This window comes from Vulpes vulpes, chromosome 6 (genome assembly GCF_048418805.1).
Source record: "Vulpes vulpes isolate BD-2025 chromosome 6, VulVul3, whole genome shotgun sequence".
In the NCBI taxonomy this organism is placed as follows: Eukaryota; Metazoa; Chordata; class Mammalia; order Carnivora; family Canidae; genus Vulpes; species Vulpes vulpes.
This window is the reverse complement of record NC_132785.1, coordinates 107,183,413-107,210,631: the sequence shown is the minus strand read 5'-3', so window position 1 is coordinate 107,210,631 and position 27,219 is coordinate 107,183,413. Positions and strand designations below refer to the sequence as shown.

General features: G+C 37.2%; 1 protein-coding gene and 1 pseudogene across 29 annotated transcripts in view; one reads left to right on the top strand and one right to left on the bottom strand.

Moving 5' to 3' along the window:
• Positions 1-27,219, top strand: part of NUMB (NUMB endocytic adaptor protein) — a 164,971-nt gene that overhangs the window by 50,124 nt on the left and 87,628 nt on the right. For 15 of the 29 annotated variants that reach the window (XM_026008548.2, XM_072761968.1, XM_026008546.2 and 12 more), the window contains exon 3: positions 15,104-15,188. The exons of the other annotated variants lie outside the window; for them this stretch is intronic. The gene's annotated coding sequence lies outside the window, so the exon portion shown is untranslated. The remainder of the gene's footprint in view (positions 1-15,103; positions 15,189-27,219) is intronic. 29 annotated transcript variants of the gene reach the window in all.
• LOC112927159 (succinate dehydrogenase [ubiquinone] cytochrome b small subunit, mitochondrial pseudogene) lies at positions 21,235-21,798 on the bottom strand (annotated as a pseudogene).

The window sequence follows — 27,219 nt, the reverse complement described above, 5'->3', positions numbered from 1 at the left end:
CTTACTTTGTCAAGGCCTGGTTAGCAAAATATAGTGGAAGAGTGGATAGACCGGTATTAAAATATCTTTGTCCCTTCTGGTAGAAGAGCTGCTAAATTTTAACTATAAAGAACTCTAATAACTTCATTTTATTGTTAAAATGTTAGTAGCTTTTTATTATAAAAGTAAGAATGTTGGGGGCATCTGGGTGGCTCAGTGGTTGAGCATCTGCCTTTGGCTCAAGTTGTGAGTCTCAGAGTCCTGGGATTAAGTCTCGCATCAGGCTTCCCGTGGGACTATGTCTCTGCCTCTCTCTGTGTCTCTCATGAATGAATAAATAAAATATATATTTTTAAAAGTAAGAATTTTGTAAAGCAATTGAGAAAAAAACATAAAGAAAATTCCTATAATCCTTCTACTCAAATATACTGCTATTACAATTATACCTTAATCTTTTATTAAACATTTTTTTTTAAGATTTTATTTATTTGAGAGAGAGAGGAAGCACAAACGGGGGAGCAGCAGAGGGAGAGGGAGAAGCAGACTCCCCACTGAGCAGGGAGCACTATATGGGGCATGATCACAGGGCCCTGAGATTAGCACCTGAGCCAAAGGCAGACACCCAATCAGCTGAGCCATCTAGGTGCCCACCCTATATCCTTTTAGATTTTTTTCTAGATGGTGTGCATTGGCTCACTGGAATCATTAATTAAATAATTATGCAAGCCCAAATTATTGGTAACTAGATGTTAGCTATGGTGGGAGTAGCTACACCATGGAAATTGGCAAATGCTATAAATCGGGGCTTCCTTCTCTCTCCCTAATTCCATCCAGAGCCAGTTTATTAGCACACTACTGCATTTATACATTTTATCAATAAATATAGATCTACTTCATTTTTAATGGCTTCACAGAAGTCCATTGTATAGATCAGTGGTTTTTAGTGTGGTCCTTGAAGCAGCAGTATCAGTGTTTCCAGGTAAATACTTCAGAAATACAAATTCCTGGCCTCTACCCAGACCTACAGAATCAGAAACTTTTCTGTTGGGGCCCAGCACTCTATGGTGCTACAAGCTTAGGTGATTCTGATATATGCTAATGCTTGAGAACCAGTAGTACAGATATACCATAAATTATCTGATTGGTCTGATGATTTCTGTGTGGTAAATTCCTAGATATATGTTCATTTAAATGTGTTCAGATGGATATTGCCAAGTTGTATTTAAAAAAGGCAGTAGTCAAAAAAAAAAAAAAAAAAAGGCAGTAGTAGTTTCCATTCCCATGTGAAGTCTACATCAATTTCATCTTACTTATTTACTTACTTTTAAAGATTTTATTTATTTATTCATGAGAGACACAGGCAGAGACAGTCCAAGGGAAAAGCAGGCTCCCTGAGGGGAGCCTGATGCGGGGCTCCATCCCAGGTCCTGAGCTGAAGGCAGAACCACTGAGCCACCCAGCCACCCTACATCAGTTTCATTTTATTGTATTGTATTGTATTTTCTTTTTTTTTTTAATGTTTTTTTTAATTTATGATAGTCACAGAGAGAGAGAGAGAGAGAGAGAGGCAGAGACATAGGCAGATGGAGAAGCAGGCTCCATGCACCGGGAGCCCGACGTGGGATTCGATCCCGGGTCTCCAGGATCGCGCCCTGGGCCAAAATGCAGGCGCTAAACCGCTGCGCCACCCAGGGATCCCTGTATTGTATTTTCAATTTCATTTTAGATTCTAGTTCCATTTAGAGAAAAACAGCCGTGTTAAATATCTTCTTTCCTTATTGTGTCTATATTCATTTACCCATCCTAGAACTCATTTCACCGGCATTGTCTTCAACAATAAAATATCTTAATTTTATTTACACTTTTAAAAAAGAGGACAGTTGAGCTATTAACAAACAAAAAAACCCCCACTATGCTTTGCTTGCAGAACGCTTCTAGCATTGAGTTGGGCTATACCTGTGAGTACCTACTTTTAATCCCCCTGTGAATGATTAACCCATCCTTCTAACCTTTGGCATGTTACATTGTTCTGAAACACCACTTTAAAATATGTGTTAAGATCTCCTTGCTGTGAAAGTTGCTACTAATGTTGCTAACCTGTTAGAAGGGGCACTAGATCCCAGTAAAAACTTGTGAGACTTGGTTTATACTGACAGTAAGTGGTAAATACTTAAAGATTTTTTTGTTAGGCTAGGAGCCAGAATTTACAAGTATTGGTGAAAAGAAGGGATATTTAAGCAGCTTTGCCATATTTCATTGGCCCTGGTTATTGGTACTCATGTTTTTTCATTTTGAACTTTTATTGAAGAACGGTTGCAAACTCTAAAACTGGCCCTTATCACAACCACCATCCTTAAGGGACTTTTCCCCCCCTAGAATGAGTGCTTTGGACTCAAAACTGTTAATTTTATGATGGCATTAATAGGGTCTGCCAAATTGCCAAGATTCCAGATTATACAACCTTAGAAATAATTAGGTTATTTGATAATTTAATGCCTTAATTTAAGTAAATTAAGTAATTTTGTTTGAAATGATGTCTCCAAAGTTTGTTTTTGACCTGAACAATTAGTTCTCAGAGATTCTGCTCTGAAGGAAAGATGAACATTGGAGTTGAAATGATACCCCCCCAGTTCTTTGTTGTTTCATCTTACCTTCCAGTGTAGTGTGGTAGCTTGAATAGCTACTTAGCCTTGGTCAAGTCACCTGATTTCTTTGTGCCTCAGTTTTCTTATCTGTAAAATTGAGCTACTGATACCGTCTAACAAGATTATTATCAGGATTAAATGCATTATGATATGTAATGTGCACAGCATAATTCTCGTAGAACCTAGTAATTGATAGATGCCTTTTGATTTCTTAATATAAGTATTCCTTTTTTTTTTTTTTTTTTTAAAGATTCTATTTATTTACTTGAGAGAGAGAGAGAGATAGAGACAGAGCATGAGCAGAGGGGATAGAGAGAAGCAGGCTCCCTGCTCTGAGGACCAGGATCATGACCTGAGCCGAAGGCAGACACTTAACCAAGACTGAGTCACCTGGGCACCCTTGAGGTTTTTTTTTTTTTTTTTAAGATTTATAATTTGAGAGAGTGTGTGTGAGTGCAGGGGGAGGGGCAGAGGAAGAGAATATCAAGCAGACTCCCTGCTGAGTGCGGGGCTTGGTCTCACGACCCTGAAATCATAATCTGAGCCAAAATCATGAGTTAGATGCTCAACGACTGAGCCACTCAGATGCCTCAATATAAGTATTCCTCATAGCTGTCTCCTTTGTTCTTTTCTCTCCTTATACCAGTAGTTCTTAAGCCTTTTTTGGGTCTTGTCCTCCTTTCAGAATTTAATATAAGCCATGACCCCTCTTACCAGAATAATGCAGTGTATTAAACTTGTACTTGGGGACTTTATAGATCACCTCCCCCCACCTCCACCCCACCAAGCTCATCTATGAACCAGGTCGAGGATCTTTGCAGAACATCTCCTTGACACAAAACTTTTCTTTCATTTGAAACACTGTTCTTCATAGGGGATATTAATCTTGCCTCTGCAAGAATTTTTTTTTAAATTTTTATTTATTTATGATAGTCATCAGAGAGAGAGAGAGAGGCAGAGACATAGGCAGAGGGAGAAGCAGGCTCCATGCACCCGGAGCCCGACACGGGATTCGATCCTGGTTCTCCAGGATCGCGCCCTGGGCCAAAGGCAGGCGCCAAAACGCTGCGCCACCCAGGGATCCCCTCTGCAAGAATTTTTGATCTAATATGGAATAAACTGGTTGATTATGTACCTGTCAGGTTTAAAAAAATTTTTGACTTACAAATTATGAAAATATAAAACTGAGTTCTCAGACCCACAAGAGAGACAATACTGATTTTTAAAAGAAATAACAATAAATTCTGTATAAATCACTTGTTCAAATAAACTTCTACCAAATTTGCTTTCTGCTGTAATACAATCATTAAAAGTCTCATTTCTGACTTTAAAAAAATATTTTCTCCAAAGAAATAATATCTTACAAGGGAGATGTTTTCCAGAATTTTAGTTTTAATGGTAAAGTTTCTCCTATTAGACTTCTTAAAGCATCTGATAGATTGGGTGTCCTTTATTACCTTTTCTTTGATTTATAATTTCACTGATTAGGATTGGGCTGGGTACATATTAGAGCATCAACAAACTTTGTGGATTGTTAGATACTGAGGGCCTTTAAAATCTGTAGACTTCATGATACAGAAAAAAATTTGATTTGGAATTTTCTTTCTGTTTTGTTTTCTGTTAGAATTTCACGGTGGCATTCAGTTGAGACTCAGGGATTTTCTTCTAGACATCAAGCAGCCTGTTCTTTCCTTAGGAGTTATTCAATAGAATCTTTTTTCTTTTGTGGTATGTACTTACTAGGCAGAGTAGCCATGGTATTCTAGTAAGAAAACCTATTGCCAAAACACCCACTACAGCAGAAAACTGACCTACTTAATGCTGACAAGTTGAAAAAAAAAAAAAATCTATGGAATTGTACCAGCATTGGATCAACTTCTTCCTTCTCTTGTGGTGGATGAGGTGGGGGTAGAGAAGAGGATAAGAAAGTAGAGTGAACTGCTACAGGGAAGTAATATAGTAAATGAATAACCTGGAGTTATTTGATTAAAAGCTATTCATCTGGTACAATTTGGAGGCCTCTAGAATGCAGCAGTTCTGTTTAAATCACTTTAAACTGAGGAAAAAAAAAAAAGGGAGGGGGGATGGCTGGGTGGCTTAGTCAATTAAGCATCTGCCTTCAGCTCAGGTCATGATCCCAGGGTCCTGAGATTGAGTCCTGCATTGGCAGGGAGCCTGGCAGGGGAGTCTGCTTCTCCCTCTCCCTTTGTCCTCCCTTCTGCTTGTGCTCTCCCTTTCTCTCTTAAATAAATAAATAAAATCTTAAAATTTTTTTTCCAGATTATTATTTTATCAGTGTGTAGTACATTTTGGAGTTTATAGATACTGAAACAAAAAAAATGTTTGTAATTTTTATTGGTAACAAATGACTATGGGCCTTAACTTTATCAAACTCATTTTTTCTGTTGTTATCCAATCTAATTTTCACTATTCTCAGTATCACTACCACCTGAAATTTAGAGCTGTGCCATCCAGTAGAGAAACCACTAGTGGTATTTGGCACCTTAAATTTAAATTAATCGAAACTGGATAAAATAAAAACACTAATTCTTCTCTCAAGCTAGCCACATATCCAGTGCTTACTAGCCAAGTGTGGCTATGGTTACTGTATTGGGTAGCAGATATAAAACATTTTCATCGTTAAAGTTCTGTTGGATAGGATTATTATTATTTTTTAAATTTTATTTATTTATTCATGAGAGACACAGAGAGAGAGGCACAGACACAGGCGGAGGGAGAAGCAGGCTCCATTCCATGCAGGGAGTCTGACATGGGACTCCATCCCTGGTCTCCAGGACCACACCCGGGACTGAAGGTGGCGCTAAGCTACAGAGCCACCTGGGCTGCCCTGGATAGGATTATTTTAAAGGCTGCGTCATTCTGTCATGCTTCAGGGTTTCTCAGCCTTGGCACTGTTGACATTTTGGGCCAGGTAATTTTTTGTTTTGGAGGCCTTGTAGTATGTTTTGCAGCATCCTTGGCCTCTAGTCACTAGATGCCAGTAACAGTTGTGACAACCAAAAATGTCTCCAGACATTGCCAAAAGTCTTCTGGGGAGCAAAATCAACCTTGTTTGAGAACCACTGATCTACTTAAATATATAAGTTCTGTATTCAGCTAGTTTTTACTTCAAAAAAACCTTAGTGGCTTAAATAATTTAATAGCTCATGACTCTGGATTGTTAGTTTGACTTGGACTATATTGATTGATCCCTTCGGTCTATTAGTGATTTGGCTGGGGCCAGATAGCCTCATTTAAATGTTTGTTGGTTGGCAAGCTTTTGGCCAGAGTGGAGTTGAGAGGTTTTTACTCCATGTGGCCTTTCTAGGAGACACATTCATTCAACTGTTGGCTTAAAGTTCTAAGAGTAGTAAGAGAGGACAAATTCCAACATACAAGCACTTTTCCAGTCTCTGCTGTATCACTTTTTTTTAAGATTTTATTTATTTATTCATGAGAGACACAGAGAGGCAGAGACATAGGCAGAGGGAGAAGCAGGCTCCATGCAGGAAGCTCAATGTGGGACTCGATCCAGGGACTCCAGGATCACGCCCTGAGTGGAAGGCAGAGAGAGGCTCAACCGCTGAGCCACCCAGGCGTCCCTGTATCACATTTTTTAACACCTATTGGCCAAATCAAGTCACATGGCCAAGTCCAAATTCAAGAGGTAAGGAAATAGATTCTACCTCTCATTAGGAAGAGTAGGTAAGCCATGTTATTAAGGAGTGTGCTTAAGGAATGAAGGAATTATTGTAGCTATTTTTGCCAAAAGTTTACTGCTATTATTTTCTGGAAAACACAAGAACCTTACTGCCTTTTCATTACATTTATAATTTTCCTCTTATTTGTTTTTTGTTTTTATTTTATTTTATTTTATTTATTTTTTTTTAAATTATTTATTTATTTATGATAGTCACACAGAGAAAGAGAGAGAGAGACAGAGGCAGAGACACAGGCAGAGAGAGAAGCAGGCTCCACGCACTGGGAGCCCGACGTGGGATTCGATCCCGGGTCTCCAGGATCGCGCCCTGAGCCAAAGGCAGGCGCTAAACTGCTGTGCCACCCAGGGATCCCTGTTTTTATTTTATTGTTTTAAATCTGTAATTTATTTTATTCACATATTTCCTCTTTCTAGTAGTCTTGATTCTTTCCTATGTTACTGTGCTTCCATCTGAGGTTATTTCCTTTCTTCATATATAATTCTTTTTTTCTTTTTTTTTGTTTAAATTTATTTTTATTTATTTATGATAGGCAGAGACGCAGGCAGAGGAGAGGGAGAAGCAGGCTCCATGCGGGAGCCTGAGTGACTTGATCCCAGGACTCCAGGATTGTGCCCTGGGCCAAAGGCAGGCGCGAAACCGCTGAGCCACCCAGGGATCCCCTATAATTCTTTTTTTCAATGTGAGTCTACTGGTAGCGAATGTTCTGGTTTTGTCTGAGAGCATTTTTTATTTTGTCTTCATTTTTGAAGGATTTTTTTTAACAATGAGAAATTTTATTTATTTTATTTTATTTTTATAAAGATTTTATTTATTTATTCATTCATTCATGAGAGACAGAGAGAGAGGCAGAGACATAGGCAGAGGGAGAAGCAGGCTCCATGAAGGGAGCCTGATGTGGGACTCGATCCCGGGTCTCCAGGATCAGACCCTGGGCTGAAGGCGGCACTAAACTGCTGAGCCACCCGGGCTGCCCCTATTTATTTATTTTTTTTACAGTGAGAAATTTTATTTTATTTTATTATTTTTTTTTTTTACAGTGAGAAATTTTAATTCCACTTTCTCTTTAAATTCTTATTTTCATAAATAAATAAATAAATAAATTCTTATTTTCATTCTCCTTTCCTCAGAGAATTTTATCCTAATGTAATATTTTTATGCTTAAACATATTTAAAAAAAATAATTCCGATATAGTTAAAATATAGTGTTATATTTAGTTTCAGTTGTACAATATAGTGATTCAACAGTTCTATACATTATTCAATGCTTATCACAATAAGAGTACTCTTAATCCACTTCATCTGTTTCACCCATCATTCCCTCTTGTAACATCCATTTGTTTCTTTGTAGTTAAGAGTCTGTTTGTCTCTTTTCCTTTTGTTGGTTTCTTTTGTTTCTTAAATTCCAAATATGAGTGAAATCATATGGTATTTGTCATTCTCTGACTTATTTCACTTAGCATTATAACCTGATAATGATTGATGTTAAGCACCTTTTCATGCATCTTTTGGCCATTTATATGTCGTCTTTGGAGAAATGTCTGTTCGTATCTACTGCCCATTTTTAAATTGAGTAGTTTGTTTCTTGTGTGTTGAGTTGTGTAGCTTTTTAAAAAAGATTTATTTATTTATTTGAGGAAGAGCACACGTGAGAAAGAGAGAGAGATCATGGGCAGGGTAGAGGGAGAAGCAGACTCCCTGCTGAGGAGGGAGTCCTGAGCAGAACTCAATCCCAGGATCCTGGGATCATGACCAGAGTTGAAGGCAGATAGATACCTAATGGACTGAGCCACCCAGGTGCCCTGACTTGTTTAAGTTCTTTATGTATTTTGGATAGTAACCCTTTATCAGATATGTCATTTGGAAATATCTCTTCTGATTCAGTATGTTGTCTTTTAGTTTTGTTATTTCCTTTGCTGTGTAGAAGTTTTTCTTTTGATGTAGTCCCAACAGTTTATTTTTTAATTTTAAAAACAAATTTATTTATATATTTGAGAGAGAGAGAGCATGAGCAGGAGGGGCAAAGGGAGAAGCAGACTCCCCCAGTGGGGAGGCTGATGCACAGTTTGATCCCAGAACCCCAGAATCATTACCTGAACTGAAGGCAAGTGCTTAACCGTCTGAGCCACTCAAGGGCCCCCAATAATTTATTTTTGCTTTCTTCCCCCCTTGCCTCAGGAGACATATCCAAAATAATGTTGCTAGGTCCAATGTCAGAGAAATTGCTGCCTGTGTTCTTTTCTAGGATTTTTATGGTTTCAGGTCTCACATTAGGTCTTTAATCCATTTTGAGTTTATTTTTGTGTATGGTGTGAGAAAGTTTCCAGTTTCTTTCTTTTGCTTGTAGCTGTCCAGTTTTCCTAGTGCCATCTGTTGAAAAGACTGTCCTTCCCATTGGATGTTGTTTCCTGCTTTGTCAAAGATTGAGGATATAGTTGTGGGTTTATTTCTGGGTTTTCTGTTCTGTTGTATTGATTTTTGTATCTACTTTTGTGCCTGTAGCATACTGTTTTTATTACAACAGCTTTTTAATGTAACTTGAAGTCCAGAATTTTGATGCCTTTAGTTTTGTTCTTCAAGACTGCTTTGGCCATTCAGGTTTGTGGTTCCACACAAATTTTAGAGTTATTTGTCCTAGTTCTGTGAAAAATGCGGTTGGTATTTTGATAGGGATTGCATCAGTCTATAGGTTGCTTTGGGTAGTATGGCCGTTTTAGTAATATTTGTTCTTCCAATCCGTGAACATGGAATGTCTGTCCCATAGCATTGTGTCATCTTCAGTTTCTTTCATTAGCGTATGATAGTTTTCAGAGTATAAACCTTTCACCTCCTTGGTTAAGTTTATTCCTAGGTATTTTCTTATCTTTGGTGTATTTCTAAATGGGACTGTTGTCTTAATTTCTCTTTCTGCTGCTTCATTATTAGTGTGTAGAAATGCAAAAGATTTCTGTATTACTGATTTTGTATCCCATTTATCAGTTCTAGTAGTTTTTTGGTTGAATCTTTAGGGTTCGTTGATCAATTCTAGTAGTTTTTTGGTGGAATCTTTAGGGTTTTCTACATATAGAATCATGTCATCTGCAAAGAGTGAAGTTTTACGTCTTCCTTACTAGAAAGATGCCTTTTATTTCTTCTTGTCTCATTGCTGTAGCTAGGACTTTCAACAGTATGTTGAATAAAAGTGGGGAGAGTGGACATCCTTGTCTTGTTCCTGATCTTAAGGGAAAAGCTCCCAGTTTTTCGCCATTGAGTAGGATGTTGGCTCTGGGTTTTTCCATATATGGCTTTTTTTTATGCTGAGGTGATATTCCCTCTAAACCTGCTTCACTGAGGGTTTTTATCATGAGTGGATGTTGTACTTTGTCAAATGCTTTTTCTGCACCTATTGAAATGATCATGTGTTTTAACCCTTTCTTTTATTGATGTATCTTGTGGATTGATTTGTGAATAGTGAAGCACTCTTGCACTCTTGCACCGCAGGATTAAATCCCATTTGATTGTGGTAAACGACTTTTTTCATGTATTGTTGGGTTTGCTAATATTTTGTTGAGGATTATTTTGTCTATGTTCATGAGAGGTATTGGCCTGTATTCCCTTTTTTTTAATAGTGTGTTTATCTGGTTTTGGTATCAGAGTAATGCTGGATTCACAGAATGAATTTGGAAGCTTTCTGAAGGACATTTTTATTGGGCATAGAATTCCAGTTTGCCAGTTATTTTCTTTCAGCATTTTGGGATATATATCCCATTATCTTCTGATTTCGCCTTTTTTTTTTGTTATTGTTAGAGAAGCGATATCTTTGGTTTTCATTGGTTTTAAAGTAATGCTTCTAGGTGATTTTCTTTGTCTTTAAGTTGCTTGAATTCCACAGACCCTTTTGAATATGTAGCTTGAAATATTTTGTTAGCTTGAAATATTTTGTCAGATTTGGAATATTTTTAAAATATTGTTCTGTTCCACTCTTTCACTGTCTCCTTCTAGGATCCTGGAGAATTGCATTTTACATCTTTCTTTACATCCTCTATTTTTCATGTGCTTTTTTCCATCTTTTTTTTTTTTCTCTCCTTTTGTCCATCAAGCAGATATTTTCTATTGATCTGTTTTTTAGTCCAATCTGCTGTTACAAGCATCTCATTTATTATTAATTTCATTTTTATGTATTTTTTAGTTCTAGAATTTAAATTATTTTTTGTTTTTATAGATTCCAGTTCTCTGGTGAAATTCTCGTCTTGTTATGTATTTTCCCAAACATTTTAATCACAGGTATTTTATTTTTAAAAGATTTTATCCATTTATTTGAGAGAAAGAGAGCAGGATTGGGAGGGGTTGGAGGAAGAAGGAGCAGCAGACTCCCCACTGAGCAAGGACCTTGATGCAGGGCTCCATCCCAGGATTCCAAGATCATGACCCAAAAGGAAGGCAGAAGCTTAACCAGCTTAGCCACCCAGGTGCCCCTAATCACAGTTATTTTAAAGTCTTTAAGTCTTTGTGTGATAATTAAAATATCTGGATCTCCTTTGGTCTTTTTTTTTTTTTTTTTTTTTGTCTGATAAAAATCTTGGCTTTTGTCATTTGGTCCTGTCTCCTGGCATTCCTGGTAATTTTTTTTTTTTTAAGATTTTATTTATTTATTCATGAGAGACAGAGAGAGAGAGAGGAAGACACAAGGCAGAGGGAGAAGCAGGCCCCATGCATGGAGCCTGACATGGAACTCGATCCCGGGTCTCCAGGATTACGCCCTGGGCTGAAGGCGGCGCCAAACCGCTGAGCCACCCGGGCTGCCCTTCCTGGTAATTTTTAAAATGAATGTCAGACAATGTACATAAAAAATTATAGAGAGTCTTGATGATAATATTGTTCTCTAGAGAGGATTTAATTTTCTTGTAGTGGTAGTTAAAAGTAGGAGCAAATGACCTTGATTCTGTATAGGCTTGAGATGATTTGAGGCTTTGTTTTACACTTCTTAAGGGCTGGTTTAAGTCCAGTTTCCCCTTACTCTGAGAGTTTTGTCCTTCAGAGGTATCAAATGGAATCCTGGGGTATTTGCCAGAGCCTAGTCTTCTTGGCAGGCCCTGAACTGTAATTTTTCTTTTACCAGCACTGTGAGCCTACTCGAAGTTCTGCTTACCTTTTTTGCTTTAAAATAGGCAATTTTTTTCCCCTTGGCCTCTTGCTCCCCACACAGGTTAGGATTCAGTAAATACCCTAAGGGCAAATGCAGTACAGAATGTCTAGCCTTATTTTTCTGTGGTTGCCTCCTCTGTGGAATTTCAGCCCCTCAAATCTTGCCTGTCTTGATAAGCCCTGAGCTCTAATTTCTGTCTTTTGCAGCTCTGTGAGACTGCCAAAAGATCTAGTATGCAGCTAATTGCCTCAGGAGGAAAAAGTAATGGAGAATGGCAGGCTTAATTCTACATTTCCTTTTTCTCTGGTGTTTTGGCTTCTCACATCCTGCCTGCCTCCTGTGTTTATATTTTTGTTTTTAAATCCCATTTTATAGTTTTTTTTTGCCTGGAGAATTGGTCAGATAAAATCTACTGTATAATAATATGTAATGGATATCTCTATTATTTAATAATTAAATAATTTAATTAATTAAATTGATTTTTCTAAATAATTAACAACATAATGAATAATATTTTAAACAATTTTAAGTATGTATTAATCATTGCGGTGAACTTGACAGATGAGAATTCTGCCCTCATGCAGCTTTTATCTTGCAGAGAAGAGAGGTATTAAGTACACATTTATTTCTATTGTGATAAACCAAAAAAGAGAAGTACAGGTTGTTACCTGCTTATTATAGAGATTAGTTTAGGTGAAAGTTCAGGTGAAGGAGGTGGTGGTCCAGGACAGTTGCTTTGAGGAAGTGATATTTGAGCAGAGCTCTTAAGGATGAGTAAAATTAAGGAAAAGTAAGGCATTGTTAAAACTATGGACTAAAGAGACTTTAAAAGTAAAAAGAGGTAAAAAGAGGCATAATAGGTTTAACGTATCAAAGAAAGCCAGTGTACTTTGACTGATGGGCAAGCACAAAATTATGCCAAGCTCCTTATAAGCCTTATTAAGGATTTTCTTTTGTTTTTATTTATTTTTTTATTTTTTAAAAATAAAGAGTTTATTAAAAGATTAAAAAGATTTTATTTATTCATGAGACACAGAGTCAGAGACATAGGCTAAGGGAGAGAAGCAGGCTTGCCATGGGGAGCCTGATGTGGGACTCAATCCCAGGACCCCAGGATCACAACCTGAGCCCAAGACAGACGCTCAACCAACCACGGAGTCACCCAGGCATCCTGTGTTGTTGTTATTGTTTTTTGCCCTTTTTTTTTTTTTTTGCTTTTTTCCCCCAATTCTGTTGTGATAATTGTTGTGACTCTAATTTACCTTCTGTCCCTAGATACTTATTTTAGTTATTTTATTCAGTACAAATATATTAGGTACCTTTTGCAAACAAGATTCTTTTTTTTTTTTTTAAGATTTTATTTATTCATGAGAGACACAAACAGAGAGAGACAGAGAGAGAGAGAGAGAAGACACAGGCTCCATACAGGGAGCCTGACATGGGACTCGACCCCAGGAATCTAGGATCACGCCCTGGGCCAAAGGCAGACGCTGTACTGCTGAGCCACCCAGGCATCCCAGTATGTTGAGTTTTTAAAGAACTGCAAAACTGTTTTCCAACGTGGTAGTACCATTTTTGCATTCCCGCTAAGAATGAATAAAAGTTGCTCCACATCCTTGCCAGATTTTGGTGCTGTCGGTGTTTTGGATTTTGGACATTCTAGTAGTACATCCACATCCTTGCCAGATTTTGGTGCTGTCGGTGTTTTGGATTTTGGACATTCTAGTAGTACATATGTAGTGGTATCTTGTTGTAATTTGTAGTTCCTAAATGACATATGATGTTGAGCACCTTTTATATGTTTTTTTGCCACATGTATATCTTTGTCAAGATAACTGTCAAGTCCTTTGCCCATTTTTAAATTGATTTGTTTTCTTATTGCTAAATTTTTAGAGTTCTTTGTATATTTAAGGTAATAGTCCTTTATCACATGTGTCTTTTGCAAATATTTTCTTCCATCCTGTGGCTTTTCTTCTCATTCTCTTGACAGTGTCTTACGGCAAGCAGAGGTTTTTAATTTTAAGGAAGTCCAATTCCTCAAGTATTTTTTTTGACAGAACATGCCTTTGGTCTTGCATTTAAAAAGTCATTATTATACTTGATCTAGGTTTTTTCCTATGTTATCTTCTAGTAGTTTCATAGTTTTGCATTTTATATTTAGGCCTATAATCCATTTTGAGTTAATTTTTGTGAAGGGTGTTTAGTCTTTATGTCTAAATTCTTTTTTTTTTTCTTTGCTAGTTTTTCTAGTACCGTTTGTTAAAAAGACTGTATTTTCTCCATTGAATTGCCTTTGTTGTTTTATGAAAGATCAGTTACTGTATTTATGTGCGTCTGTATCTGGGGTTTAAATTTTATTTTTATTACTCAAATATTTTTGAGTATAGTTGACACGGGCTTTTATTTATTCATTCATTCATTCATTCATTCATTCATTCATTCATTCATTCATTCATGAGAGACACAGAGACAGAGGCAGAGACACAGGCAGAGGGAGAAGCAGGCTCCATGCAGGGAACCTGACATGAGACTCAATCCTGGGTCTCCAGGATCATGCCCTGGGCTGAAGGGGGCTCTAAACTGCTGAGCCACCCGGGCTCCGCAAAAAGAAAAGGTTTTTATAATGTATTATTAAGTGAGCCACCTAGATGGCTCAGTCAGTTAAGCATCTGCCTTTGGCTCAGATCCTGATCCCAGTGTCCTGGGATCCAGGGCTGGGGCTCCCTGCTCAGGAGGGGAGCTTGCTTTTTTCCCCCTTTCTTCTGCCCCTCCCCCTGCTCGTGCTCTCTCACACAAAAAAGTCACAGAAAAACCCTATTCTCTTTAAGTAAACAACCTTATCACAAATAGTTATACATAATTTATTGGTAAATGCAGATATTGATATAAATATGTTTATTCATTGTAAAATTGAGATTTTAAAGTCAGCAATAATAGTGACAGTTTAACTTGTGTGACCAGTGAAATGCTAGTTATAAGTGGAATAACCATTCCTTGGTGCTAACAATAGGTTCTACCTTGCTTTGATGCCATGTCTGTTTGTTTGTTTGTTTGTTTGTTTGTTTCTTATAAAAATTCCTTTCTACCATTGCCTGAAATCACTGCTTGTTGACATAGCTTTTCATGTTTTAGGGCTCTTGAATACTTAACTACCAGTCTTAGAAAGGATATGTGTGGAATGAAATTTGTGGGAGTTGTAGCAAACAACAATGTCTATTCCATTTGTCTCTTTCTTTGTGTGTATATTTTATCTTTCAAAGATTCAGTAATTTACCTCTTAGGCATTTGACTTGTATCTAGGGGAATTATTTGTTATGAATTAGAGGAGATTGTGGCTCTACAGTAGTGTGTGGGTTTTATAGTTTCTACGGTAACTTGGAGTGGTCATCTTTTTAATTAATTAATTAATTATTTAAATTTTATTTATTCATGAGAGGCCGAGACACAGGCAGAGGGAGAAGCAGGCTCTTTTTATGTCATTAGAATAAAGTTCTGTTTTCTGGGGGAAATTGAGAACCTCCTCTTTGTATTTTGTGTACCTGTGTTTTGCTTGGAATTACTTGATCAGCGTAATGTAGCAGTAATTATGTTACTAACAACAATTTTGTGAGATGTTTATTATTCTCATTTTACAGATGAGGAAACTGAGGCTTGGTGAAGTTACGAAACTTGTCCAAAGTCACACAGCTTGTAAAGGGCACAGCCAAGATTCAGAGCCAGGTCTGTCCAACTTCAAAACTTAATTATAGCCATGAAACTTTGAAATAGCTGTTAAATATCAACATGTGATAAATTGTATTGCTATTAATAATGCTTAACTGTTGTTTAACTGTTACTGGTAATTTTCTTAATGGTGAGTTTTTTTGTCTGTGACAATTTTATGTGTCTTTTAAACATTCTGAAAAGAGGTGTAACATAGTAATTGAGGGTCTGGGCTCTGGAGACAGACTCCTGGGTATGAATCCCTAAGCTTTCCACTTACTTGTGTGACATTGGGAAAGTGACTTAACTTTTTCTCTACCTCAGTTTTCCTACCTGTAAAATGGTGAGAGTAATATTATCCTCCTGGTAAAGTTGTTGTGAAGATTAAATTATTTAATATGTACAGAAGCACTTCTAACAGTGCCTGCCACACATTAAGCAATTAATAAATTAATGTTAGCTGTCAGTATTATTATGTTGTAGCAGTTAGTAAAACAAATGATCATTATTTCCAATTCTACTAGGAAATTAAGGAAAGTTTAAGCAGCAATATAAAATATCACAAAATTCACATAAACCAAAATTAAATTTGAAAAAGTTAGACCTAAGGAAAATCATACATTTGATCAATTTCAAATCTGTGGTAGAGCAAATGAGGCAACTGCTTATGGACTTCACATGTAGAAGTGTATTTTATGTACAATGACCATACATAGGTCTGCTGTAGATACCCTTTGAGCCCCATATGATCATTGTATTATGAATGTGTTTTGTCTGTTTTTCTCTTATAGATGCAATTTATATTCAGAATAAATGTTTACATTTTTAGATGGTTTTTAAGAAGATATTTTGGCAATGTTCACATGTGATTACCAAGAACCCAAACCTTATGTGTTATGTAAAATGTTGGCAACATCTCATCACTTGCAATAGTTATCAGACCTTACATTGTGTTGAATGCACAGTGATTGTTCTTTGAACCAGTGGGGGCCATAGCACATTCAGCTAGGACTCAGTTAGTCATACATTGATCATGTACTCTTCAATCATACTTGTTTATTGCAACTGTAAGAATTTTAAAGTGCCATATCCAGTCTTACTACAATTTAAAGTAAAATGTCTGTGATTAGTGACCAAGAAGTCTATAACAATTGCAAAAATACTCATAAATGGAAGTGATTTGAGTCAAGTTACACAAATATTCCAAACTGTTATCTTAAAATAGGACTTGCCTTCTAGGACACCTGGGTGGCTCAGTCCCTTAAGCATCTGACTTTGGCTTAGATCCTGGGATTAAGCTCCTTTTTCAGCTCCCTGCTCAGCTGAGAGTCTGCTTATCCCTCTCCCTGTGCTCTTCCCCCTGCTTGTACTGTCTCTCTGTCTCTCAAGTAAATAAAATCTTTAAAAAATATACAAATAAAATGACTTATATATGGGCCTAAGATCTCTGTAACTTATTTTTTAAAGATCTTTATAACTTTTAATGTACACATGCATTTAATTCTCTTTATCATACTGAGCCTTCCTATCCTTGAACATGGTATATTTCTAGTTATTTAAATATTTAAAAATATCTCTCAGCAAAGTTTTTTCTTTTCTCTTCATAAAGCTCTCTCATGTCTTCTCTTTGAATTATTAGATAACTTATTTCTTGTTACTACTGTAAATAGTATATTTTTCCACTTGTTTTTCTTTCCATTTTTATTTGCTGATGTAAGCTTTTTTTGGTATAGAATGTAGGTCTGTGTTCAGTCACCTTACTAAATTGTTTTGTTAAAATACTTTGAATGCAAATTGTGTCTTCCTGTCCAATATTTACATCTTTTCTCTTTTTGCCTTACTGTGCTAGTTAGGAATTCCAGTACAGTATTCAAAACAAGTGTTAATAGTGGGCATTCCTAATGCTGCACTTAATTTTTAAAGGCAAACGCTTCTTATGTTTTAATATTAAGAATAATGTTTGCTGTAGATTTTTGATACTCTATAGGTTAAAGACCTTTCTGTTGCTAGTTGGCTATTTTTTGGTGTGTGAAGAATGAGTATTAAATTTTATCAGAAAAAAAATAAATTTTATCAGACAGTTTTTCTGTACTTGTGAGAGGAATCATATATGGTAGTTCTTCCGTATTCTGTTAAGGTAGTGAATGACATAGATTTTCTTTTCTTTCTTTTTTTTTTTTTTTAGATTTTCTTTTTTTTAATTAAAAATTTTTAAAAAAAGATTTTATGTATTCATTATTCATTTGAGAGAGAGAGAGAGAGCACACAAGCAGAGGGGAGAGGCAGGAGAGGAGATGAAGTGGACTCCCCACTTGGGGAGCTCAATATGGAGCCCCGATCCTAGGACCCGGAGATCATGACCTGAGCCAAAGGCAGACTCTTAATCATCTGATCTACATAGGTGCCTCAAAATTTATTAGATTTTTAAATGTTAAATTAACCCTTGCATTGCTGGAATGAACCAAACTTAATATGTTGGTCTTTTTTCATATACAAGTAGATTTAGTTTATTATCTTTTCATTTAGGATATTTACATCTATGTTCATAGGTGATATTGGCCTATAATTATATTTCTTATGTTATCTTTGTTTGATTTTGGTATTCAGATTATACTGGCCTCAAAGAATGAATTGGGAACTATTTCTTCCTACTGCCCTGACTCCTCTAAGGGTTTATGTAAGACTGGAATGATCTGTTTCTTGAAATTTTGGTTGAACTTCTGTTCGACTCTTAGTATTGTGGGGAGAGTGTGTGGGCTTAGTATTTTTTTTTTTTTTGGAGGTATGTATTCAGTTTTCTAAATGGTTTTATTTAAAATTTCTGTTTCTAGTTAGGGCAGTTTTTAGAAAAAATTTTTCAGGAATCATTTTGTCTGGGTTTTTAAAGTATTTGGCATAAAGTTGTTTAAAGCATTTTTTCCTTATCTTTTAAATTTCTGCTTAGTATTCTTTTTTATTCCTAATATTTTTTGTGACTTCTATTTTCCTTCATCAATTATATTAGAGGGTTTATAAATTTTCTTAGCTTTATCAAAAACCCATGCTTTAAAAAAAAAAAAACCCATGCTTGACTTTGATTTTCTCTATATGTTTTCTGTTTCATTAATTTTTGGCCTTTCTCCTTTACACACTTAAAAAAAAAATTATTTATTCATGAGAAACACAGAGAGAGAGAGAGAGAGGCAGAGACACAGACAGAGGGAGAAGCAGGCTCCATGTAGAGAGCCTGACGTGGGACCAATCCCAGGACTCCAGGATCAGGCCCTGGACTGAAGGTGGTGCTAAACCGCTGAGCCACCTGGGCTGCCCTCCTTTACACACCTTTTAAGTGAAAAGCAGAATCTAATGTAGGGACTTTAGGGTATCTCATATTTTCAGAACAGGATTTCAGTAGAACTTGAGAATCAGGACCCAGGGGCTTACAGTGCTTACTGGGACTTTATTTCTCTTTTCTTTGAGTCTTCCTCTTTTCTTGTTGTCAACTGCCTTTTCTATTCTTCAGTCTATATGGCAGAAAATGGTGACAGTGAGCCTCTGAATTTGATGTCCGTTCCAACTTTGTGTGCTCTTGATTCCTCCGGAATTTCAGATTTTTCCATTTGGATCACTTCTTTCTTTTTTGGAGAATTTCTTTTTCTTTAGAATTCTCTTTAGTAGGATTTTCTGTAGTAAACTCTCAGCTATTTTGTCTGAAGCCTATATCACTTTTTTTGATAGATATTTCATTAGGTATAAAATTATGGGCTGGCAGTATTTTTGTAGTCACTGGAAGAAATAATTCCACTCTGTTTTGGTTTCCATTGTTGCTCTTGATAAATTGGCTACCTAATAGTTGTTCACTTAAGTGAATGTGTCCTTTTTTTTTCTTAAACCTCTGGCTGCTTTTGAACTCTTTAGTTTTAGTTTTCTGAAGTTTTGTATGCTGTGCCTAGGTATAGGTTTTCTTTTTATTTGTCCTGGGTGAGACTTTTACTGTAAATTGCTTATTTTCCCTGGAAAAATTATTTATGGTTCTTCTCTGGAGCCCAAGAAGGAAACACATTGCTTTAAGAGGGTACCTTTAGGGGATCCCTGGGTGGGTCAGCAGTTTAGCTCCTGCCTTTGGCCCAGGGCGCGATCCTGGAGTCCCCGGATCAAGTCCCACGTCAGGCTCCCAGCATGGAGCCTGCTTCTCCCTCCTCCTGTGTCTCTGCCTCTCTCTCTCTCTCTATCTCTCTCTCTATGTCTATCATAAATGAATGAATGAATGAATGAATGGAAAGAAAGAAAGAAAGAAAGAAAGAAAGAAAGAAAGAAAGAAAGAAAGAAACGAACCTTTAGTTCTCTTTGCCGCTCTCCAAAACCTCAGGGTACTGCAATTTGGTGACTGAATTTATCCCTTTAAGGTTTTAGGCTACACTAATGGGGTGACTTTGGATTGCAAATATGCATGTGGGCTTGCTTGTCTTTACAACCTCTTAGGAATCCTTGTTCTCTTCTGCATTAGGACAAATTTGCTTGTCCTTTGGTGATGAAGGGATGGACTGGGCTTACTTTTCCTATTCACTCTTCTCCTGAGTATGAAACTTTTGAATGGGGGGTGGTGGTGGGGGGCCCCCATTCAAAAGTTTCATACTCAGGAGAAGAGTGAATGGGGGGCCCAGTTTTATGGAGAGTCTCCTGTTAGATTTTCGATGTTGGGTAGGTCTTATTCTTTGATTTCTCTTTTCTCCCAAGAGATTATCAAAATTGAAGCTTAACTTGATGAGTTAGGCAGATGTATACAAGATAAAAACTATTTCATTGTACCACTTAACTCTGAGTTTCTGCTTTCTCATAGATTTTGTTCTGGTTATTCCTTATTGATCTTGTCATCTCTTCAGTGTTTTTAATATTTTTTGAAATAAAATTTTACCCATCACTTTTAGCTGTTTTCAGTGAGAGAATTGGGTGAATAATCTAGTTTAATGTGTTACTGGAAGTAGAATTTTATTCTAATTTCTTTGGATTTTCTTTTTTCTTTTTCTGACTCCTTCAGATAGATGCTTAGCTCACCAATTGTTAGGCTTTTTTCTAACAATCATTTTTATTTATTTATATTTTATATTTTTATTTTTTATTATATAGCATTTTATTTTTTAAAATAACTATTTTCATAGAATACATTTTAACATCAGATTTCAACAGTGGGAAAATAACAGTTTATTACTTAGTTTTGTATTTGTAGATATTATTTTAGAAAAAGTAAACACATTTGAGGATTAAGTCTTGGTTTAGAATCTATAGTACTCTGATACATATATGAGGGGACCTATTCCCTACATTGATCTTCTCTATACTCAGAAGCTTTCCAGGTTCTTCTTCTTTGCAGGATTTAGAAGTTAATAATGTGTGAAATATCAGTATTTCCTAATTTTAAAGTTTGCCTAGGACACATAACCATCAGTAACTGGTATGACTGGACAGAGGGAAATTTTCAAAAATTAACCATTAATTTTCTACAAAGTCCTTATTTATGAATTAACAGGCTTTCCCTTTCTCTGTCATTCCCAGGACAAATACAGAAGTTTGATCAGGTATTGATAGTAATAAAACTGAATTCTCTTTTAGAATTTGATAAACTAACAGATAAAAGCTCATACATAATAGTTATGCTGTGAGTCTTGTGAGAAGCTGAGAGACAACCCCGTAAACTCATCAGAGTAAGGCACCCAGTCTCCAAATTTCTGGGATACAATTCCTCTTAAACCTTTTCCTCAAAGACTAAATTCTAAAAAAGAGCCAGGTGATTAGGAGAAGATGTTTATCTCATCAATGGACTTACCTGTTATCCTCCCCCCCCCCCTTTTTTTAAGGTTTCGTTTATTCATGAGACACAGAGAAAGAGGCAGAGACATAAGGCAGAAGCAGGCTCCCCGCAAGGAGCTGGATGTGGGACTTGATCCTGGGCCCCGTGATTGCGCCCTGAGATGAAGGCAGATGCTCAACCCGAGCCATCCAGGTGTCCCTGTTATTTCTTCCTTATTGCAAGTTGAATGGCATGATAGAGCAGAGGCTAAGAGATGTACAATCAATTTTCAAGGTATTAAGTCAAAAAGATCAGAGTTTCCCTAGCCTGGCCCACATCTTGATAGTTGAAATAACAAAGCCCAGCAAAGGTTAAAGCTGAGAATGCCAAAATACCTGCGTTTGCTTTCTGCAAAGCATCCCCTTGAACATAGTAATCACTTGTCAAGGCACCAGTGATTGTGGAGAGTGAGGGCTGCAGGCAGGGAGTAGTCCATTGCAGAGCCAGTTTTAAATAAGCAGCTGGAATTAGGCCCAGGAGCAAAACACTGACAACTCTTTCACCAGTCCAGTGGAGAGATGCAGCCTTAGAACCAGAATAGTGGTTGGGTGACAGGTGAATGTACTGTGTTCTATACCATCCTGGGGCAGGTTCCTGGAGAAATGCTGAAACATGAGCAGATCTGACCACTGGAATTTGGAGAAACAGAGCTTGGCCTCCTTGCACACCACACAGAATACTCAGCTTCCAGGGACTTACCATCTTTCTCCTGAAGGCTCAAGATCACTCTAACATAAGCATTTTTAAAAAAGTTTTACTTATTTTTATTTGAGGGAGAGCGAGCTAGTGAACAGTGAGGGATGGGAGGAAGAGCAGAGGGAGAGGGACAAGCATACTCTGCTGGATTGTGGAGCCCGATGTGGGCTCGATCCCACATCCTGAGACCGTGACCTGAATTGAACCCAGGCACGCCTCTAAGCATTTAAAGCTATACATTTATAGGGATCCCTGGGTGGCGCAGCGGTTTGGCGCCTGCCTTTGGCCCAGGGCGCGATCCTGGAGACCCGGGATCGAATCCCATGTCAGGCTCCCGGTGCATGGAGCCTGCTTCTCCTTCTGCCTGTGTCTCTGCCTCTCTCTCTCTCTCTGTGTGTGACTATCATAAATTAAAAAAAAAAAAAAAAAAAAGCTATACATTTATAAGTGGCTCATGAGGTTTGAGATGGAATATTTTTATTATTATTACTTTTTTTTTTTTTAGAGGAGGAGGAGGAGCAGAGGGAGAGGGAGAGAGAGAAAATCCCAAGCAGGCTCCATGCTTAGCATAGAGGCCAACACAGGGTTTGATCCCACAATCGCTAGATTGTGACCTAAGCCGAAATCAAGAGTCAGATGCTTAACTGACTGAGCTACCCAGGCACCTCTCATTATTTTTACTATATGTATTTAATATTTTTAATTTGCTATTGTAATTTTCAGTTATACTTGCTTTTTTTATATTTTAATATTTTCTTTTTTTTTTTTTTTAAGATTTTATTTATTCATGAGAGGCACACACACACACACAGAGAGAGAGAGAGAGAGAGGCAGAGACACAGGCAGAAGGAGAAGCAGGCTCCATGCAGGGAGCCTGACGTGGGACTCAATCCCGGCATCCTGGGATCAGGCCCTGAGCCAAAGTCAGGCGCTCAACCACCCAGCCACCCAGGCATCCCTATACTTGCGTTTTAAGGCCACAGCCTGTGATTCACAAGTCAATTAGGAGTTTTGAAGTACATGGATTTTAAAATATTTTTTTTAAATTATATTTAACACAGTTTTCAAAAAACCCAGGATTTTCAGTTTGGATCACAGAGCAAGATTCAAGTCTATGCTGTATATAAGAGGTGTACAAAGTGGTTTAGAAAAACTAAACAAACAAACAAACAAAAAAACTAAAAATAGGGGTCCCTGGGTGGCACAGAGGTTTAGCGCCTGCCTTTGGCCCAGGGCGCGATCTTGGAGACCCGGGATCGAATCCCACGTCGGGCTCCCAGTGCATGGAGCCTGCTTCTCCCTTTGCCTATGTCTCTGCCTCTCTGTGTGTGACTATCATAAATAAAAAAAACAAAAACAAAAACAAAAACTAAAAATAAGGGGAAAGGCAAAGATATGCAAGGCAAATGAAAACAATTTAAAAAGTATGGGTTGCTCTATGAACTCTCTTTTTAGGGTTTTTTTCTCCTCTTCCTGATCAGAAACTTCAGTGAATAACTAATATTCCATATCACTGAGACTTTTTGAGACTCTTAGAAGACTGGTTTTAGGGCAGCCCCGTTGGCACAGCAGTTTAGCGCTGCCTGCAGCCCCGGGTGTGATCCTGGAGACCCAGGATGGAGACCCAGGATGGAGTCCCACGTTGGGCTCCCTGCATGGAGCCTGCTTCTCCCTCTGCCTGTGTCTCTGCCTCTCTCTATCTCTCTCTGTGTCTCTCATGAATAAATAAATAAAATCTTAAAAAAAAAAAAAAGACTGGTTTTACATTAATAACATTTTTCTTTTCTTCCCCTTTTTCTCCTTCTCTTCTCCTTTCTCCTCTTCCTCTTTTCCTTACAATTCAATATCTCTGAAACTGGGATCCATCCTTCCTATTGGTATGCATCTTACTACTGATGATATTTCACAGTTAATGAACTATTAATAATTAATGTTGGCAAAAAAATTAATGTTGGCAGAATCTTTTTTTTTTTTTAATTTTTATTTATTTATGATAGTCACAGAGAGAGAGAGAGGCAGAGACACAGGCAGAGGGAGAAGCAGGCTCCATGCACCAGGAGCCCGATGTGGGATTCGATCCCGGGTCTCCAGGATCGCGCCCTGGGCCAAAGGCAGGCGCCAAACCGCTGCGCCACCCAGGGATCCCTAGAATCTTTTTCTTAGTGCAACATATCTTGCAATCTCTGATATCTTAGTTTTGGTGAAGTATACATTTTTACGTATATATCATGACTGTTCATTCTGCCCCATCCCCTACTTGAAATGCTCCTCTTTTTTGTCTTTCCTATCCTACACTTATGTCATTCAAGACCTTAAGGGTGGAAATAATCTTTAGTTTCTCATCGTGATTCCTCTTCTTCCAGCACTTAGTGTAATATGTTGTTGAACACAGAGTTTTATTTATTTAACAATTAAGGGAAGTGTGTACATATAATGAATCATAGCGTGGGCTGTGGCATATTTATATTAGTGACCAATTTTTTAGCTTGTTGATAAGAGGAGGTATACTTATGTTTTTGGATAGAAAGAAGAGAATCCATTGATTTTTATACATTAAGCAAGTTAGAGAATTTATTGGATCGAAGCTCAGTCATCTGGTAATGTTCAAGAATTTAACCAATGAAACAAAAAAATTTACAAAACATAAGAATTGTGAAGAAAATAAAAAGAGTAGTACAATATAGAATAACAGAGAATAGCATTTACAAAGAAGAAAAAAGAAGCCTTTATCAACGGGAAGACATTTAGGTTGAGACTTGATGTATGAGTGCAAGACAGAAGTTAGTGAAGAGTCTGAGAGAAAAGCATTACAGACAGAGGTAAATAAATAGCAGGCCCCAAGTGGGAAAGAGCTTTTAGGTAACTGAAAGGCTCATAGCTGGGGAGAGTGTCACCTCAAGGCAAGAGAGGCAGTCAGGAGCTATACCTTAATATGCTAACATTTACTCAGCATTTGTGGTCTGCTGGGCTCTCTACCGAGCACTTTTTTCTTGGGCAATGTTGAATTATTGTGCCATACTGAATTCTCAAGTGCTGAGAGTTTGTATTTAATTTGAATATGTGTTAGAAAGCCATGGAACTCTTATGCAGTGCTATGATCCATTTTACATTGTAAAAAATTACACTGACTACTTTGTACACAGTTGATCAGAGGAAGGCTTATAACTAGTCAGATAAGAGGCAAAGTTGTTTTGGACTGTGGTAGAGATAAAGAGCCATGGACCAATTTCCAAGTCTTGTGTTAATGGCTTGGATAAGGAGAGAGGATTGTGAGGGAAAGAGAGTCAGATCACAGAGGGTTAAAGAATTGAAGAGATGATGTGTACAGAAAATATGTGAAGTTATTTGTCAGTAAAGGGGAGCAGAGCTGTTTTTAACCTTCTTATTTCTATAATTTTTCCAGTGACATTTCTGTCTCTCTCTTTTAAAATCTTGGAACCAAATATATTTTTATTCTAGTCTGCCTCTCCAGATTCCAGCACCTTTTTCTCATCCCACACTTAACAGATGCTTAGAGGAGGGAAGTCAATGTAAAAGTAGGCTAGCATTCTCAGCAATTCTGCCCTTTTTCATCAGGATGTTCCTTGCTAAATCAGTCCTTGCTATATCAGAGGAAAACCATTTTGTTTTATAAGTGAAGGTTTAATTCTTGAAGGAATAACATTTAATGAAGTTACTCATGTATATTTGTATTGTGGGGTTAGGGGTGATGGTACTTTTTTTTAGGGGCGGTCATATGTATAGTTTTATGTTAAGTCTTAACATGCCTTAAAAGGCAAAGGTGAAGATAGCTGAATTGCAAATTCAGTTCACCAATTGTTTTCTCAATTCAAAGGCAAGAGATCAACTAAAAGATAAAATTGGTTGCATAACTAACTGAAAGACAAAGTTCTCAGAAAGCTTTTTAAAAAAGGTTTCTTTAATATTACAGTTTCAGTTTTTTTAAACCACCTTTGACTGCAGTTTTAAGTAGATAGGTTCTTTCCTAATTTTATGAAGCTCTAGTTTTCCCTTACTGTCTCTCAAGAGTGAATAAAGAAGCCACATATCAAGACCAAAGAAAGAATTTTGTGGGCAAGATGAGTGGGAAGATTAAAATGAGGAAGGCAGAGGGGCACCTGGGCGGTTCAGTGGTTGAGTATCTGCCTTTGGCTCAGGTCGTGATCCCAGGTCCTGGGATCCAGTCCTCCATCAGACTTCCCGCAGGGAGCCTGCTTCTCCCTCTGCCTGTTTGTCTCTGCCTCTCTTTCAGTCTCTCATGAGTAAATAAATAAAATTTAAAAATAAAATGAAATGAGAAAGGCAGAAACTGAAAATTAAAGTCAGATGATAGATAAGGATCATGAAATACTGTTTAAATCCACGGTTCTTAAATTTTTGGTAGTTACAGTATCCTTTGAGATTCTGATGAAAGTTAAACAGTCTGGCCCAGAAAGTACATAGACACATGCACATTCAAATTTCTACATAATCTTAGGGTATTGCTAAATCTTAAGAGCTTTTAGGATGTACGATGCCCTGGTCAAGAACACATGGTCTAAATGGCAATCAGGGCTTGGGAGTATGGGGCTGGAAAGTTTTGACATTCAAACTGCAACAGTATTCCCTTCTCAAATACCAATCTTCAGGATAGCCGAGATTAGTTTGTTGTTTTTAAACCTCTGGTCTGATAAAAGAGAATAGTTTTTAGTTTTAGCTATTTAAAAATTAGAATGATCTGTTCTTAAAATTAGATATTCTAATTTTCTTAAAATTGTTCTTAAAATAAGATATTATTCTATGCAGGATACCCTAACATAAATAGCCTATTAAAAAAAAAAAGTTGAACTGGAATATCAACAAATTTCAAATTCAGGGCATCCCCAGTGGCGCAGCGGTTTAGTGCCGCCTGCAGCCGGGGGTCTGATCCTGGAGACCCAGGATCAAGTCCTGCATCAGGCTCCTTGCATGGAGCCCACTTCTCCCTCTGCCTGTGTCTCTGACCCTCAGTCTCTCTCTCTCTCTGAATAAATAAATTAAAAAAAAAAAAACAAACAAAAAACAAAAACAAATTCACTGACTCCCTATGTATATATAGGAACTTAATGAATATTTCTTTTGGGAAGTGGGATTAAAAAAAACAAAACCAGCCCTTTGTTCTTTCTACCTTTCCATGAATCTGTTTGTAAATTAATTTTTATTGCAAACCTGAACAGTTCACCATTCATTAAAAATTGAATGTTATTAATCCTGTAAGTTTAGTATTAGGCATTTTTATTTTACTATTAGTGATGAAGCTATAGTTTGTTGCTGTTCATTTGGCTCAGTGCCTAAGTGGAACATTGAGCCAGTGATACAACTTAATAAGTTATAAATTGTTTCCTGTTAGACAAATTATGCCAGTTAGACCATTATTTAATGTACTCCAGAATTCTTAGGATTCATTGATTGAATAGGAGATTGACTAGATGACCTACTGCTGAATCCTTTGGCCATGCGGAGAGTCTAAGATTCCTTACATTGTTTTTACTTACTTGATGAGATAAA